General features: G+C 37.3%; 1 non-coding gene and 1 pseudogene across 1 annotated transcript; both read left to right on the top strand.

Moving 5' to 3' along the window:
- Nucleotides 1–10,694, top strand: part of LOC122687090 — a 64,374-nt pseudogene extending 53,680 nt beyond the window's left edge.
- Nucleotides 8,879–8,983, top strand: LOC122687122. The gene has a single exon (XR_006339025.1). It is a non-coding gene; the product is annotated as a U6 spliceosomal RNA (small nuclear RNA).
- Nucleotides 10,695–14,390: the final 3,696 nt, after the last annotated feature.

The raw sequence follows: 14,390 nt of genomic DNA, 5'->3' as shown, positions 1-14,390 counted from the left end.
TGTCCATGGGATTTTCCAGAAAGAATTCTGGTGTGGGTTACTCTCCTTCTCAAGGGGACCTTCCCAATCCAGAGATTGAACTCACATCTGCTTATTAGGAGATGAATTCTTTACCACTTAGCCACTGGGGAAGCCCTTAAGAAGGATGGATATTACCTTTTCTTTAAATGTTTGATAAAATTCACCTCTTAAGCCATCTGTTCCTGAATTTTTATTTATTGGAAAATTTTAGCCATAGTGCTAATTTCACTTCTTATGATTGGTCTGTTCATGTTTTCTGTTTCTTCCTAGTTCAGTCTTGGAAGGTTGTACCTTTCTAAGACTCTGTCCATTTTTCCCCAGCTTATCTATTTTATTGGCATATAGTTTTCTGTAGTAGTCTCTTATGATCTTTCATATTTCTGTGGAGGCAGTTATACATTTTCTTTCTTTTTTTTTTTTTTTTTTCATTTCTAATTTAATTGATTTGTATCCTCTCCCTTTTCTCTTGAAAAGTCTGAGTAAAGGCTTATTAATTGTTTTTATCTTCTCAAAGAGCTAGCTTTTAGTTTCATTTATCTGTGCTATTGTTCCTTTGTTTTATTTCATTTCTTTCTGTTCTGCTATTTATGATTTCTTTCTTATACTAATTTTGGGTTTGGTTTGTTCTTCTTTTTCTAGTTATTTTAGGTTCAAAGTTGTTTATTTGAGATTTTTCTTGTTTCTTATTGGGAAATGCTTCCCTCATGAAACTGCATTTGCTGCATCTCTTGGGTTATAGGCTATTTATTTATTGCCATTTTTTTCTATTTATTTTTTTATTTCCTCTTTGAATTCTTCAGTGATTTCTTGTTCATTTAGTATCATATTGGTTTAGCTTTGTTTTGTTTTGGATATTTATAGTTTTTTTTCTCTGTAATAGATTTCTAAACTCATAGAATTATGGTAAGAAAAGAAGCCTTATAAGACTTCAGTTTTCTTAAATCTATCAAAGCTTGATTTGTGACCCAGGATGTGATTTTTCTGGAGAATGTTTCATGTGCACTTGAGAAGAAAGTGTATTGTGCTGTTTTTGTGTGTAATCTCCTATAAATATCAATTTAGTCTATCTGGTCTAATATGTCAGTTACTGCTTGTGCTTCCTTATTAATTTTCTATCAGGATGGTCATTTCTGTAAGTGAGACATTAAAGTCCCCCAATATTATTGTGGTACTTTCAGTTGTATCATTTATATCTGTTAGCATTTTCCTTATACAATGAGGTGCACCTATGTTGGGTGCATATATATTTATAATTGTTATATCTTCTTCTTGGAATAATTTCTTCATATGCAGTGTCCTTTTTTAGTTTATCTGATATAAGAACTCCTACTCCAGCTTTCTTTTGACTTCAATTTGAATGGAAAATATTTTTCTATTCCCTCATTTTCAGTCTGTGGTGCCTGTAAATCTGAAGTGGGTCTCTTGTAGACAATATGCATATAGATCTTTTTGTGTATCCATTCTTTAATTTTACATCTTTTAGTTGTAGCATTTGATCCTTTTACATTTAAAATAGTTATCAATATGCATGTTCCTTTTATCATTTTATTAACAATCTTGGGTTTGTTTTTGTAGTCTTTTTTCTCTTATGTTTTCCACCTAAAGACATTCCTTTAGCATTTTTGTGAAGCTTATTTGGTGAAGCTGAATTTTCTTAGCTTTTACATGTCTGTAAATCTTTTGATTATTCTGTAGAATCTGAAAGAGATTCTTTCTGGTTAGAGTATTCTTGGTTGTAGATTTTACCCTTTCACCACTTGAAATATAGAATGTCACTATATTTTGTCCTGAAGATTTTCTGCTGAAAAATAAGCTGATTACCTTATGGGGATTCTTGTATTATTATTATTATTTTTTTGCATTTTCCTTGCTGTTTCTGATTTTTTCTTTTAATTTCTGTTAGTGTGATTAATATGTTTCACATATTAATAAACACATAATATGTATTTCTCTTTATGTTTATCCTATTTGGGATACTCTGTGCTTCATGGGCTTCAGTGGTTATTTCCTTCTTAATGTTAAGGAAATTTTCAATTATAATTTATTCAAATATTTTTTCAGACTCTTCTCTTACTCTTCCTGTTCTGGGACTATAATTCAAATGATGATGCTCTTAATTTTGTCCCTGAGATCTCTGAGACTATTTTTAATTCTTTTCATTCTTTTATCTTTATTCTGCTTCCTGTCACTTATTCTATATAGCAGTTTGCTTATCTATTCTTTTGTCTCAGCTATTATGCTATTGATTCCTTCTAGCATAATTTTATTTCAGTTATTGTGTTGTTCATCAGATTGTTTGTTCTTTAGTTTTTCTAGCTCCTTGTTAAATGTTTCTTTTATGTTCTCAATCTGTGTCTCCAGCCTATTTCTGAGATCTTGGATCATCTTTACTGTCCTTACTCTGAATTTTTTTGTTTTTTTTTTCAGGTAGATTGCATATCTCTCCTTCATTTAGTTGATCTTGTAGGTTTTTTCCTTGCTTCCAGGTGGCACTAATGGTAAAGGACCCGCCTGCAAATGCAAGACATGAAAGAGGGATTGAGTTCCATCCCTGGCTGGGGAAGATCCCCTGGTGGAGGAAATGGCAACCCATTCCAGTATTCTTGCCTGGATAATCCCACGCACAGAGGAGCCTGGTGGGCTGTAGTCCTTTGAGTCTCAAAGAATTGGACATGACTGAAGCGACTCAGCATGCAGGTTTTCCCTCCAGACTGATACCCTTTGCACATGCTTCATCAGACACAGCAGGGTCTTCCCCTACAGAATATTTCTCAGTCATCTCGTTTTGTCTAATTACCTGCATCTGAGGTCTCCTTTCCCGTAGCTGCAGGGCTACAATTCCTCCTGCTTCTGGTGTCTGCTCCCTGTTGCAGGAGTTTGTTCCAGTGACATGTAGGCTTCCTGGTTGGAAGCACTAGTGCCCCTACTCCAGTGGGTGGAACTAAGGCTTGTCCCTCTAATTTAAGGGCCATATCATGTGGTGTTGTTTTACGATGTCTGTGAGCTTAGTGTGACTTTAGACTTTCTGTCTACTGATGGGTAGGTTCCTGTCTTGCCAACTGTTTGGCACCAGGTGTCAAACACTGAAACCTGCAGATGATTGTGTGGAGCTGGGACTTTATGTCAAGATGGAGATCACTGGGAGAACTCTCACCAATTAATATTTCTTGGCTCTGGGATTTCTTTGGTGGTCCAGATCTTGGATTCAGCATTCCCACCACAGGAACTCAGGCTTGATCTCTGACTGGGAAACAGAGAACCTGAAAACTGCATGGCATGGCAAAAAGAAATTAAAAACTGAGTGAAGGAATGAAAGCAGAAAAGCAAAAGCCAAGACAGATAAGAAAGAAAGAAATGAACAACTACAAAAAGAGAAAAGCAAGCAGAAAAACAAAACTCAAGAAAAATGGTAAAAGAAAAATCAAACAAGCAAAACAAGCACACACACAAGTAAAAGGAAAACAAAATAACAAGAGAACAATGAAAGTACCCACAAATGAAAACAAAAACTGAAAACAAAACTAACAAAAACAAACCAAAAGCAGAGAAAGCAAAAAATAAATAAATAAAATAATATAAATAAAGATGATCAAAAGGAGACAGAAGCAAATCAAATAAAGAAAAAATAACAAAAACAAGGAAAAACACAAAACAATGAAACAGTCAAAATATAAAGCTAAATATATGAAAAAGAAAAGAAAAATGAAGTACAATAAAGAGAACTAATAAAATAACAAAATGAAACAAAACCAATACTAATAATAGGATTTTCTTGAGGCATCAGCTATCTGTACCCTTGTCCCAACAATGAGCCAAAACCAGTGCTTTCCTCCCCGGGAGATCCTCTAATTCCTCTAGATTGGTCTCTGGACACTCTTGGGGTACTGTAGGAGCAGATCATACTCTAATCTTTCTCAACTCTCATGTGTACTTGCCCCCAAAATCCAAAACTGCTTAATCTAGACTGATCTCAGTTGTGGGAACACTCATTGTCCATTCCAACATTCCACAGACACAAGGTTTAACATGCTGATGGCAGGGATTTAATTTGCATCTTGGGCAACTGCATGGAGACATTTCTGCTCCCCTTCTTTAGTTACACTGGACCTGTGGGTCATCTCTGATTTTGGCCCCAATTCTGCATATCAGTCATCCTCAGGCATCTTCTGCACCCAGGTATAAGGAGTCCAAAGCAGCAGCTGCATGGGGCATACTTACTCAGACCAAGGAAATTAAAGCAACCATTATTGGGACATGAACAAAGTACCTACAGAGCAGAGACTGGAAGGAAGCGGCAAAAGACTGGGGTGTACCATGCAAACTCCTGGGTAAGTGGGACCCTAATTGCATGACTGTTGACCGTAATGGGTTGCTCAGGCTCCCAGCAAGGTGTGAGTAGTGACCTTTGCGCTCTCACAGGATCCTCAGTAATAGTGGGGGCAGTGGCCCACGCCTGCCTCTGGAGTCAGAGATATCAGCCCCAGCTCATTCCCACCCCTTGAGCTCATGCAGGCGGTCCTGAGACTGCACAGAGAAGAGGCTCCTATTCTGAGCCTGTCCTCCTTACACGCCCCCATGAGCCCCCAACAGCCGCCAACAATGGTCCCTCTAGCAGCCCCAGGCTTCTTTTGACATACTCTCAGCTTTGCCAAACTAAACCCTAGCTCCTGTAGGCTGTTTTCTCTCAATCCCAGCCCTCTCCCCAAAGTCTGCCCTCTGAAGCCCTAGCCTTAACATTTAGCCTCCAACTTCCCTGGAGTTGGATGAATAGACAAGTGTCTCAGACTGGGGAGTGCCAATAATCAACACTGACTTTCAGTGCTGGTCTTTCTCTACTTTGCCTGCCATATATCTGACCCTGAGCTTTCCTCCAAGGCTGCAAAGATAACCCCTGCCCCATCCCCACATGGGAGGGACTTCCCAGTGTGAAGAAACATTTCCTCCTTCACCAATCCTTCCCAGAGACACACATCTTGTCATGATTCCTTTTTCTCTCTTATTATTTTTATTATTTTCTTTTCCTTCTGCCCTCCCCTCTTACATGGAGATTTTCTTGTCCTTTTGTATGTCTGAGGTATTCTTCCAGCATTTAGAAGATATTTTCTGAGACTTGTTCCACACATAGATATATTTTTGATGTATCTGTAGGAAGAAGGTAGGCTCCACTTCTCAATCCTTCACTATACTGATCACCTCTTCAAGGATCTTTAAGTTAACTGAATCCTAATTCATAGGATTTTATGCCTCAGGGCTTTGTCAAGTATGGTAGAGAGCCAGCAATTAGTGCAACCTAACTGTTGGTATATGATAGTCATGTACAATTGTGAGAGCTGGACCATAAAAAGGCAGAGTGCCGAAAAACTGATGCTGTTGAACCGGAGGACTCTTGAGAGTTCCTTGGACAGCAAGGAGATCAAATCAGTCAGATCAAATCAGTCAATCCTAAAGGAAATGAACTCTGAGTACTCATTGGAAGGACTAATGCTGAAACAAGCTCCAATTGTTTGGTTACCTAATGTGAACAACCAACTGTTTCAAAAAGACTCTTATGCTGGGAAAGAGGTGACAAAGGATGAGATGATTGGATGGCATCATAAAAGCGATGGACATGAACTTGGTCAAACTCTGGGAGATGGTGGAGGACAGGGAGGCCTGGCATGCTGCAGTCCATGGGGTAGTGAATAACTGGACAGAACTTGGTGACAGAACAGCAACAACAAACTGTTGGTATGATACTAAGAAAGGCCTAGAGCTTGACAGAGAGATCAGGGAAAGAGTTGCCCAGGACAACTGCTAGAACCACTGTTGTCCCTGGGTGATTGACATGTTTCCAAGGGTGTATTTTGGCAGTGAGATGAGAGGAAAAAAAAATTTGAAAAATTGAAAACAGTGCTCAAATACAAAATTTGAGGGAAAAAAGCCTATCTACACATCCAAAATCTCAACCAACTCTTAGCAGGATAAAAGGAAAAAAATCATACTCGGATAAATAATAGTAAAATTAATAAAGGATAAAGATTTTCAAGAACATCTTTAAAACAGCAAATCCTTGTGTTAATTATGTACAAAGGTATTTCAAAAAAGCTAGCTGTCAAAAACAGTGGAGGTCAGAAGGGGTTCCAGAAAAGAAAGAGAAAGAGAAAGGCTCTGAGAAAATATTTGGAGAGATTATAATCGAAAACTATCCTAACATAGGATGGTAAAAATTCAAGTGCAGGAAACCCAAAGTCCTATACAAGATAAAGTCAAGGAGAAACAGGACAAAACATAGTTAGTCAAACTAAAGGGGGAAAAAAAAGAAATAAAAATATTAAAAATAGCAAGGAAAAATCAACAAATACCGTATGAGAAATTCCGCATAACACTATCAGCTGATTTTTTAGCAGAGATTCTGCAGGCCAGAAGGGAGTGTGAAGATACATTTAAAGTAATGAAAAGGAAAAAACAAAAGAAAAAACCAAAAAAATTACAATCAAGAGTACTCTACTCAGTAGTACATTCAGTTTTAGTGAAGAAATCAAAAGCTTTACAGAGAAGAAAAAGCTTAGAGAATTCAGCACCACTAAACCAGCTTTACAAGAAACACTAAAGGAATTTCCTGAAGCAGGGAACAAAAGAGAAAAAAAAAAAAAAAAAAAAAAAACCTACAACCCCAACTCAAAACAATTTAAAAAATAGCAATAGAAACATGCATATTGATAATTACCTATTTTAATTTTAATTTGAGGACAATTACAATGTTGTGCTGTTTCCATCATACCACTATGAAAATCAGTCATAGCTAGATATCGATAAGCATATGTATAGGCATATATATGTATAGGTCCCCTCCATCTTGAGGCTCCCTAATACCCACATCCCACTCCTCTAGGTCATCACAGACTGCCAGGCTGGGCTCCTTGTATCACATACCAGCACCCACTAGATATTTATTTTACACATGATAGTGCATATATGTCAACTGTAATTTTTCAGTTCATCCAAAACTTTCTTTCCCCCATTGTGTCCACAAATTGTCCTTGATGTCTGTGTCTCCATTCATGTCCTGAAAATATGTTCATCAGCACTATTTTTATAGATTCCAATTAGTATGCTTTAATATATTTGTTTTTTACCTTTTTATTTACTTCACTTTTTATAACAGGCTCTATACCTCATACACCTCACTACCACTTACTCAAATCCATTCCTTTTTATGGATGAGTAATATCCCCTTTTATTACTACTACTATATTCCCTTATATTACTACAACTTCTTTATCCATTCAACTATCAATGAATGTCTAGGTTGTGTCTATGCCTGGCTATAGTAAATAATGTTTCAGTGAACAATGGGATGCATACGTCTTTTAAAATTGTGGATTTCTGAGGTGATATTCCTGGTAGTGGGATTGCTGGGTTATACGGTAGCTTTATTCCTAGTTAAGGAAGCTCCATACTGTACTCCATAGAGGCTGTATAAATTTACATTCCCACCAACAGTACAAAGAGGATTCCCATTTATCTACATACACTCCAACATTTACTGTTTGTAGATCTTTTGATGATGGGTATTATGACTAATGTGAAGTGGTACCCTATTTTAGATTTAACTTGCATTTCTATAATAATTAGTGATGTTGATCATCTTTTCATGTGTTTGTTAGCCATCTGTATGTCTTCTTTGGAAAAGTGTCTGTTTAGGTCTTCTGCTCACTTGAGCTGCTTGAGCTGCTTATATATGTTGGAAGCTAATCCTTTGTCAGTAGCTTCATTTGCAAATATTCTGTCCCATTCGGAGGACTGACTTTTTTCATCTTGACGTATTATTTTTTTTCTTTGCTGTGCAACATCTTGTATGTTTAATTAGCTGTAATTTGTTTATTTATGTTTTATTTCTATTTCTATTACTTTAGGAAGTGGGTCATAGAGAATCTTGTTGTAATTTATGACAAAGGGTGTTCTGCCTATATTTTCTTCTAAGAGTTTTATGGTTTCTGGCCTTAGGTTTATATCTTTAATCCATTTTCAGTGGACATAATGACACTAATCATGGAATACCTTTTTCCAGTTTCTCACTTTCAGTCTGTTAAGTGTCCCTAGGTCTGAAATGGGTCTCTTGTAGACCAAATATATGTGGGTCTTGTTTTCATATACATTCATCCAGTCTGTGTCTTTTGGTTGGAGCATTTCATCCATTTATATTTAAGGTAATTATTGATATGTGTGAGCCTATTACTATTTACTTTGTTGTTTTGGGTTTGTGTTTGTAGGCCTTTTCTTTCTCTTGTGTTTCCTGTCTTGAGAAGTTCCTTTACTACTTGTAAGCTGGTTTGGTGGTGCTGAATTCTCTTAACTTTTGCTTATCTGTAAAACTTTTAATTTCTCCACTGAACCTGAATGAGATCCCTGTGGGCAGGATGTCCACTCTCATTACTGTTGTTCAACATTGTTCTGGAAGTTCTTGACATAATCAGTGAAGAAGAGCAAAACCAGAAGGAATTAAAAGTGGAAAAGAAGACATAAAACTGTCACTGTTTGCAGATACCATGATCCTATAGGTAGAAAATCCTAAAGACACCACCAGAAAACTACTAGACCTAATCAATGAACTTAGTAAATTTGCAGGATACAAAATTAATACACAGAAGTTTCTTGCATTCCTATACACTAACAACAAAAGACCAGGAGGAGAAATCTGGGAATCAATCACATTTAACATAGCATCAAAAAGAATAAAATGCTTAGGAATAAAACTACTAAAGAAAGTAAAAAAAACAAAAAAACAAAATCTACATTCAGAAAGCTATAAGACACTAGTAAAAAAAAAAAAAAATCAAAGATGACAGAAAGAGTTTTAGAAATATACCATAGTTTTGTGCTCACTTCAGCAGCACATATACTAAAAATTGGAATGATACAGAGATTAGCATGGCCCCTGCCCAAGGATGACACGCAAATTCATGAAGTGTTCCATATTTTTTAAAAAACAGTACTTGAACTGCAGCATGTTTTGGACAAACTGGGAGATGATGAAATGAGAACTGACCTGAAGCAAGGTTTGAATGGAGTGCCAATATTGTCTGAAGAGGAATTGTCATTGTTAGATGAGTTATACAAATTAGCAGACCCTGAACGAGACATGAGCCTGAGGTTGAGTTAGCAGTATGAACATGCCTCCATTCACCTGTGTGACTTGCTGGAAGGAAAGGGAAACCTGTATGTGGAACAACTTATAAAGCTCTAAAGGAAATTGTTGAGCATGTTTTCCAGTCAAACTACTTTGACAGCACCCACAACCGCCAGAACGGTCTGTGTGAGGAAGAGGAGGCAGCCTCGGCACCTACAGTTGAAGACCAGGTAGCTGAAGCTGAACCTGAGCCAGCGGAAGAATACACTGAACAAAATGAGGTGGAATCAACAGAGCATATAGATAGACAATTTATGGCAGAAACGCAGTTCAGCAGTGGTGAAAAGCAGCAGGTAGATGAATGGACAGTTGAAACAGTTGAGGTGGTAAATTCACTCCAGCAGCAACCTCAGCTGCATCTCCTTCAGTACCAGAACCCCACTCTTTGACCCCAGTGGCTCAAGCTGATCCCCTTGTGAGAAAACAGAGAGTACAGGAGCTTATGGCACGAATTTGGGGGCCCTATAACTTCATACAGGATTCAATGCTGGATTTTGAAAACCAGACACTTGATCCTGCCATTGTATCTGCACAGCCGATGAATCCAGCACAGAACATGGACATACCCCAGCTGGTTTGCCCTCCAGTTCATTCTGAATCTAGACTTGCTCAACCTAATCAGGTTTCTGTACAGCCAGAAGCTACACAGGTTCCTTTGCTTTCATCCACAAGTGAGGGATATACAGCATCTCAACCCTTGTACCAACCTTCTCATGCTACTGAGCAACAACCACAAAAGGAACCGATTGACCAGATTCAGGCAACGATCTCTTTAAATACAGACCAGACTACAGCATCATCATCCCTTCCTGCTGCTTCTCAGCCTCAAGTGTTCCAGGCTGGGACAAGCAAACCTTTACATAGCAGTGGAATCAATGTAAATGCAGCTCCATTCCAATTCATGCAAACGGTGTTCAATATGAATGCCCCAGTTCCTACTGTTAATGAACCAGAAACTTTAAAACAGCAAAATCAATACCAAGCCTGTTATAACCAGAGCTTTTCCAGTCAACCTCACCAAGTAGAACAAACAGAGCTTCAGCAAGAACAACTTCAAACAGTGGTTGGCACTTATCATGGTTCCCAGGACCAGCCCCATCAAGTGACTGGTAACCACCAGCAGCCTCCTCAGCAGAACACTGGATTTCCACGGAGCAGTCAGCCCTATTACAACAGTCATGGTGTGTCTCGTGGAGGTTTCCGTGGAGCTTGAGGCTTGATGAATGGATACAGAGGACCTGTTAATGGATTCAGAGGAGGATATGATGGTTACCGCCCTTCATTCTCTACTAACACTCCAAACAGTGGTTATACACAATATCAGTTCAGTGCTCCCCGGGACTACTCTGGCTGTCAGCGGGATACATATCAGCAGAATTTCAAGCGAGGCTCTGGGCAGAGTGGACCATGGGGAGCCCCACGAGGTCGTGGAGGGCCCCCAAGACCCAATAGAGGGATGCCGCAAATGAACACTAAGCAAGTGAATTAATCCAATTCACAGGATTATGTTTAATCGCCAAAAGCACACTGGCCAGTGTACCATAACATGTTACCAGAAGAGTTATTACCTATTTGTTCTCCCTTTCAGGAAACTTATTGTAAAGGGACTGTTTTCATCCCATAAAGACAGGACTACAATTGTCAGCTGTATATTACCTGGATATGGAGGGGAACTGTTTTTACTCTGCATGTTCTGTCCTAAGCGTCATCTTGAGCCTTGCACATAATACTCAGATTCCTCACCCTTGCTTAGGAGTAAAACATAATATACTTTAATGGGGTGATATCTCCATAGTTGTTTGAAGTGGCTTGGATAAAGCAAGATTGACTTCTGACATTGGATAAAATCTACAAATCAGCCTTAGAGTCATTCAATGGTAACTGACAAAACTAAAATATTTCCCTTGAAATGAAGATGGAAGGAGTGGAGTGTGGTTCGGCAGAACAACTGCATTTCACACCTTTTCCAGTTAAATTGGAGCACTGAACATTTAGATGCATACCAAAGTATGCATGGGCCCTTAAGCACACATACAAGGCTGGGTACCAGCCTTAGGCTTTGACATGGCACTATTCATCCTCTGGCCAGACGACTGTGGTTTAAGACACATGTAAATTGCTTTTTAACAGCTGATACCATATAAGACAAAGCCAAAATACAAAATTTCAAAAAATTGAAAAATATGCAACAATTAAGGGATGTAATCTGGATGGCCACTTCTGTACTTAATGTGAAATATTTAGATACCTTTTGAACATTTAACAGTTTCTTTGACAATGACTTTTGTAAGGATTGGTAGTATATATCATTCCTTATGATGTACATTGTCTGTCACTAATCCTTGGATCTTGCTGTATTGTCACCTAAATTGGTACAGGTACTGATGAAAATCTAATGGATAATGGTAACACTCTTGGTCACATGTTTTTCCTGCAGCCTGAAAGTTTTTAAAAGAAAAAGACATCAAATGCCTGCTGCTGCCACCCTTTTAAATTACTATCTTTTGAAAAGCACCAGTATGTGTTTTAGATTGATTTCCCTATTTTAGGGAAATGACAGTCAATAGTTTCACTTCTGATGGTATAAGCAAACAAATAAAACATGTTTATAAAATAATAATAATAATGAAAATTAAAAAAAAAGAAATATACCATAGTTTTGGATTGGAGGAATCAATATTTTGAAAATAACTATTCTATAAAAAATAATCTACAGATTCAGTGCAATTAATATCGCATTACCAATGATATGTTTCACAGAATTAGAACAAAAAAGTTTACAATTTGTATGGAAACATAAAAGACACTGAGAAGCCAAAGCAGTCTTCAGAAGGAAAATGGAACTGGAGAAAGCAGACTCCCTGACTTTAGACTATACTGTAAAACAACAGTCATCAAAACAATGTGTTACTGGAGCAAAAATAAAAATATATGGAATAGGATAGTAAGTCCAGAGATAAATTCATGCACCTATTTTCACTTAATCTATGGCAAAGGAGGCAAGAATATACAAAAGAATAACTGATGTTAGTAAAAAAAATAATGCATAACTACATGTAAAAGAAATTAGAATACATCCTAAGACTATACACAAAAATAAACTGAAAGTGAATGAAAGGCTTATATTTAACACTGTGTACTACAAAATTATTAGAGAAAAATTTAGACCACTTTTTTACATAAATCATGGCAATATCTTTTCCAGTCCACCTCTTAGAATGATAAGTATAATAACAAAAATAAACAAATAGGTCCTAAGGAAACTTAAAAACTTTTACACCACAAAATAAAACATAAATAATAATAATAATAAAAAGGACAGCCTTTAGAATGGGAGAAAGTATTTGCAAACAAAGCAATGACAAAGGTCTAATCTCCACAATATGCGGATAGTTCATGAAGCTCTGAGGGCTTCCCTGATAGCTCGATTGGTAAAGAATCTGCCTGCAATGCAGGAGACTGGGTTCAATTCCTAGGTCAGGAAGATCCCCTGGAGAAGGGCTAGGCTACCCACTCTGGTTATTCTTGGACTTCCCTTGTGGCTCAGCTGGTAAAAAATCTGCCTGCAATGTGGGAGACCTGGGTTCTATCCCTGGGTTGGGAAGATCCCCTGGAAAAGGGAGAGGCTACCCACTCCAGTATTCTGGCCTAGAGAATTCCATGGACTGTATAGTCCATGGGGTTGCAAAGAGTCGGGCATGACTGAGAAGCTTTCACTCCCATGAAGCTCAACATAAATAACAAACAACCAAGTAAAAAAATGGCCAAAAGACCTAAATAGACATTTTGTCAAAGAAGACATACAGATGGCCAAGAAGCAATTGAAAATATGCTCAATGTTGCCAATTATTAGAGAACTGCAAATCAAAACTACAATGAAGTAACATCTCATACCTGTAAGAATGGTCATCATCAGAAAATCTACAAGAAAATAAATGCTAGAGAGGGTGCAAAGAAAAGGAATCCCCTCTTGCACTGTTGGTGAAAATATAAATTGATAACAGTCCCTATGTATGGAGATTCCTTAAAACAAAACAAAACAAAACACTAAACTAGAAATAGAGCTACTATATGAATCAGTAACCCCACTCCTGAGCATATATCCTAAGGAAACCATAATTCAAAACAGCACATGCAAATCAATGTTCATTGCCACACTATTTGCAATTGCCAGGACAGATGTAAATGTCCATCGACAGATAGATGGATAAAGAAGATTTGGTATGTATATTCAACAGTATAATAGTCATAAAAAGCCAAAATTATGTTATTTATAGAGATGTGGATAGATGTAGAGTCTGTCCTACAGAATGAAGTAAGTCAGAAGAAAAACAATAATTATATACTTACGCATGTATATGGAATCTTGAAAAATGATACAGCTGAACCTATTTGCAGGGCAGGAATGAAAATGCAGACATAGCAATCAAATGTGTGGAGGTGGGGATGGGTGGGATGAATTGGTAAATCAGATTGACCTATGTGCACTGCCATGTATAAAATAGATATAAAGTGCAAATTTACTGTATATCTCAGCTTGGTGCTCTGTAGTCACCCAGATGGAGAGAATGGAGGGTGTGGGAAGGGGATCTGATAGAGATGCAATATATGTATGAATATAGCTGATTCACTTCATTGTATAGCAGAAACAAACACAATATTGCAAAGCTAATACACCTCAAGTTTAAAAAAAAAAAAGAACAATCTGGAAAAATAAAATTGGAGTACAAATATTCATATCAGACAAAATAAACTTTAAAGCAAATATTATAAGAGACAAAAAAGACATTATATAATGATCTAGGGGTCAATCTAAGAAGAAGACATAAGTATTGTAAATATATACGCACCCAGCATAGTAACACCTCAATATGTAAGGTAAACGGTATCAGCCATAAAAGAGGAGATCAATAATAATGCATTATTAGTAGGGATTTTAACATGCCACTTACCTCACTCTTTACATCATCCAAACAGAAAATTAATAAGAAAATACAAGTTTTAAATGACACATTAGACCAGATAAATGTAATTGATATTTATAGGACAATCCATCTGAAAACAACAGAATACAAATTCTTCTCAAGTGCATATGGAATATTCTCCAGGATAGACCACATCTTAGGGAACAAGTCAAGCCTTAATAAATTTATGAAAGTTGAATTCATATCAAACAACTTTTCTGACCACAGTGCTGAGA

The sequence above is a fragment of the Cervus elaphus genome, chromosome 30 (assembly GCF_910594005.1).
Source record: "Cervus elaphus chromosome 30, mCerEla1.1, whole genome shotgun sequence".
Lineage (NCBI taxonomy): Eukaryota > Metazoa > Chordata > Mammalia > Artiodactyla > Cervidae > Cervus > Cervus elaphus.
Note: the sequence above shows the minus strand (reverse complement) of the source record. Positions and strands in the feature narration are given on the sequence as shown.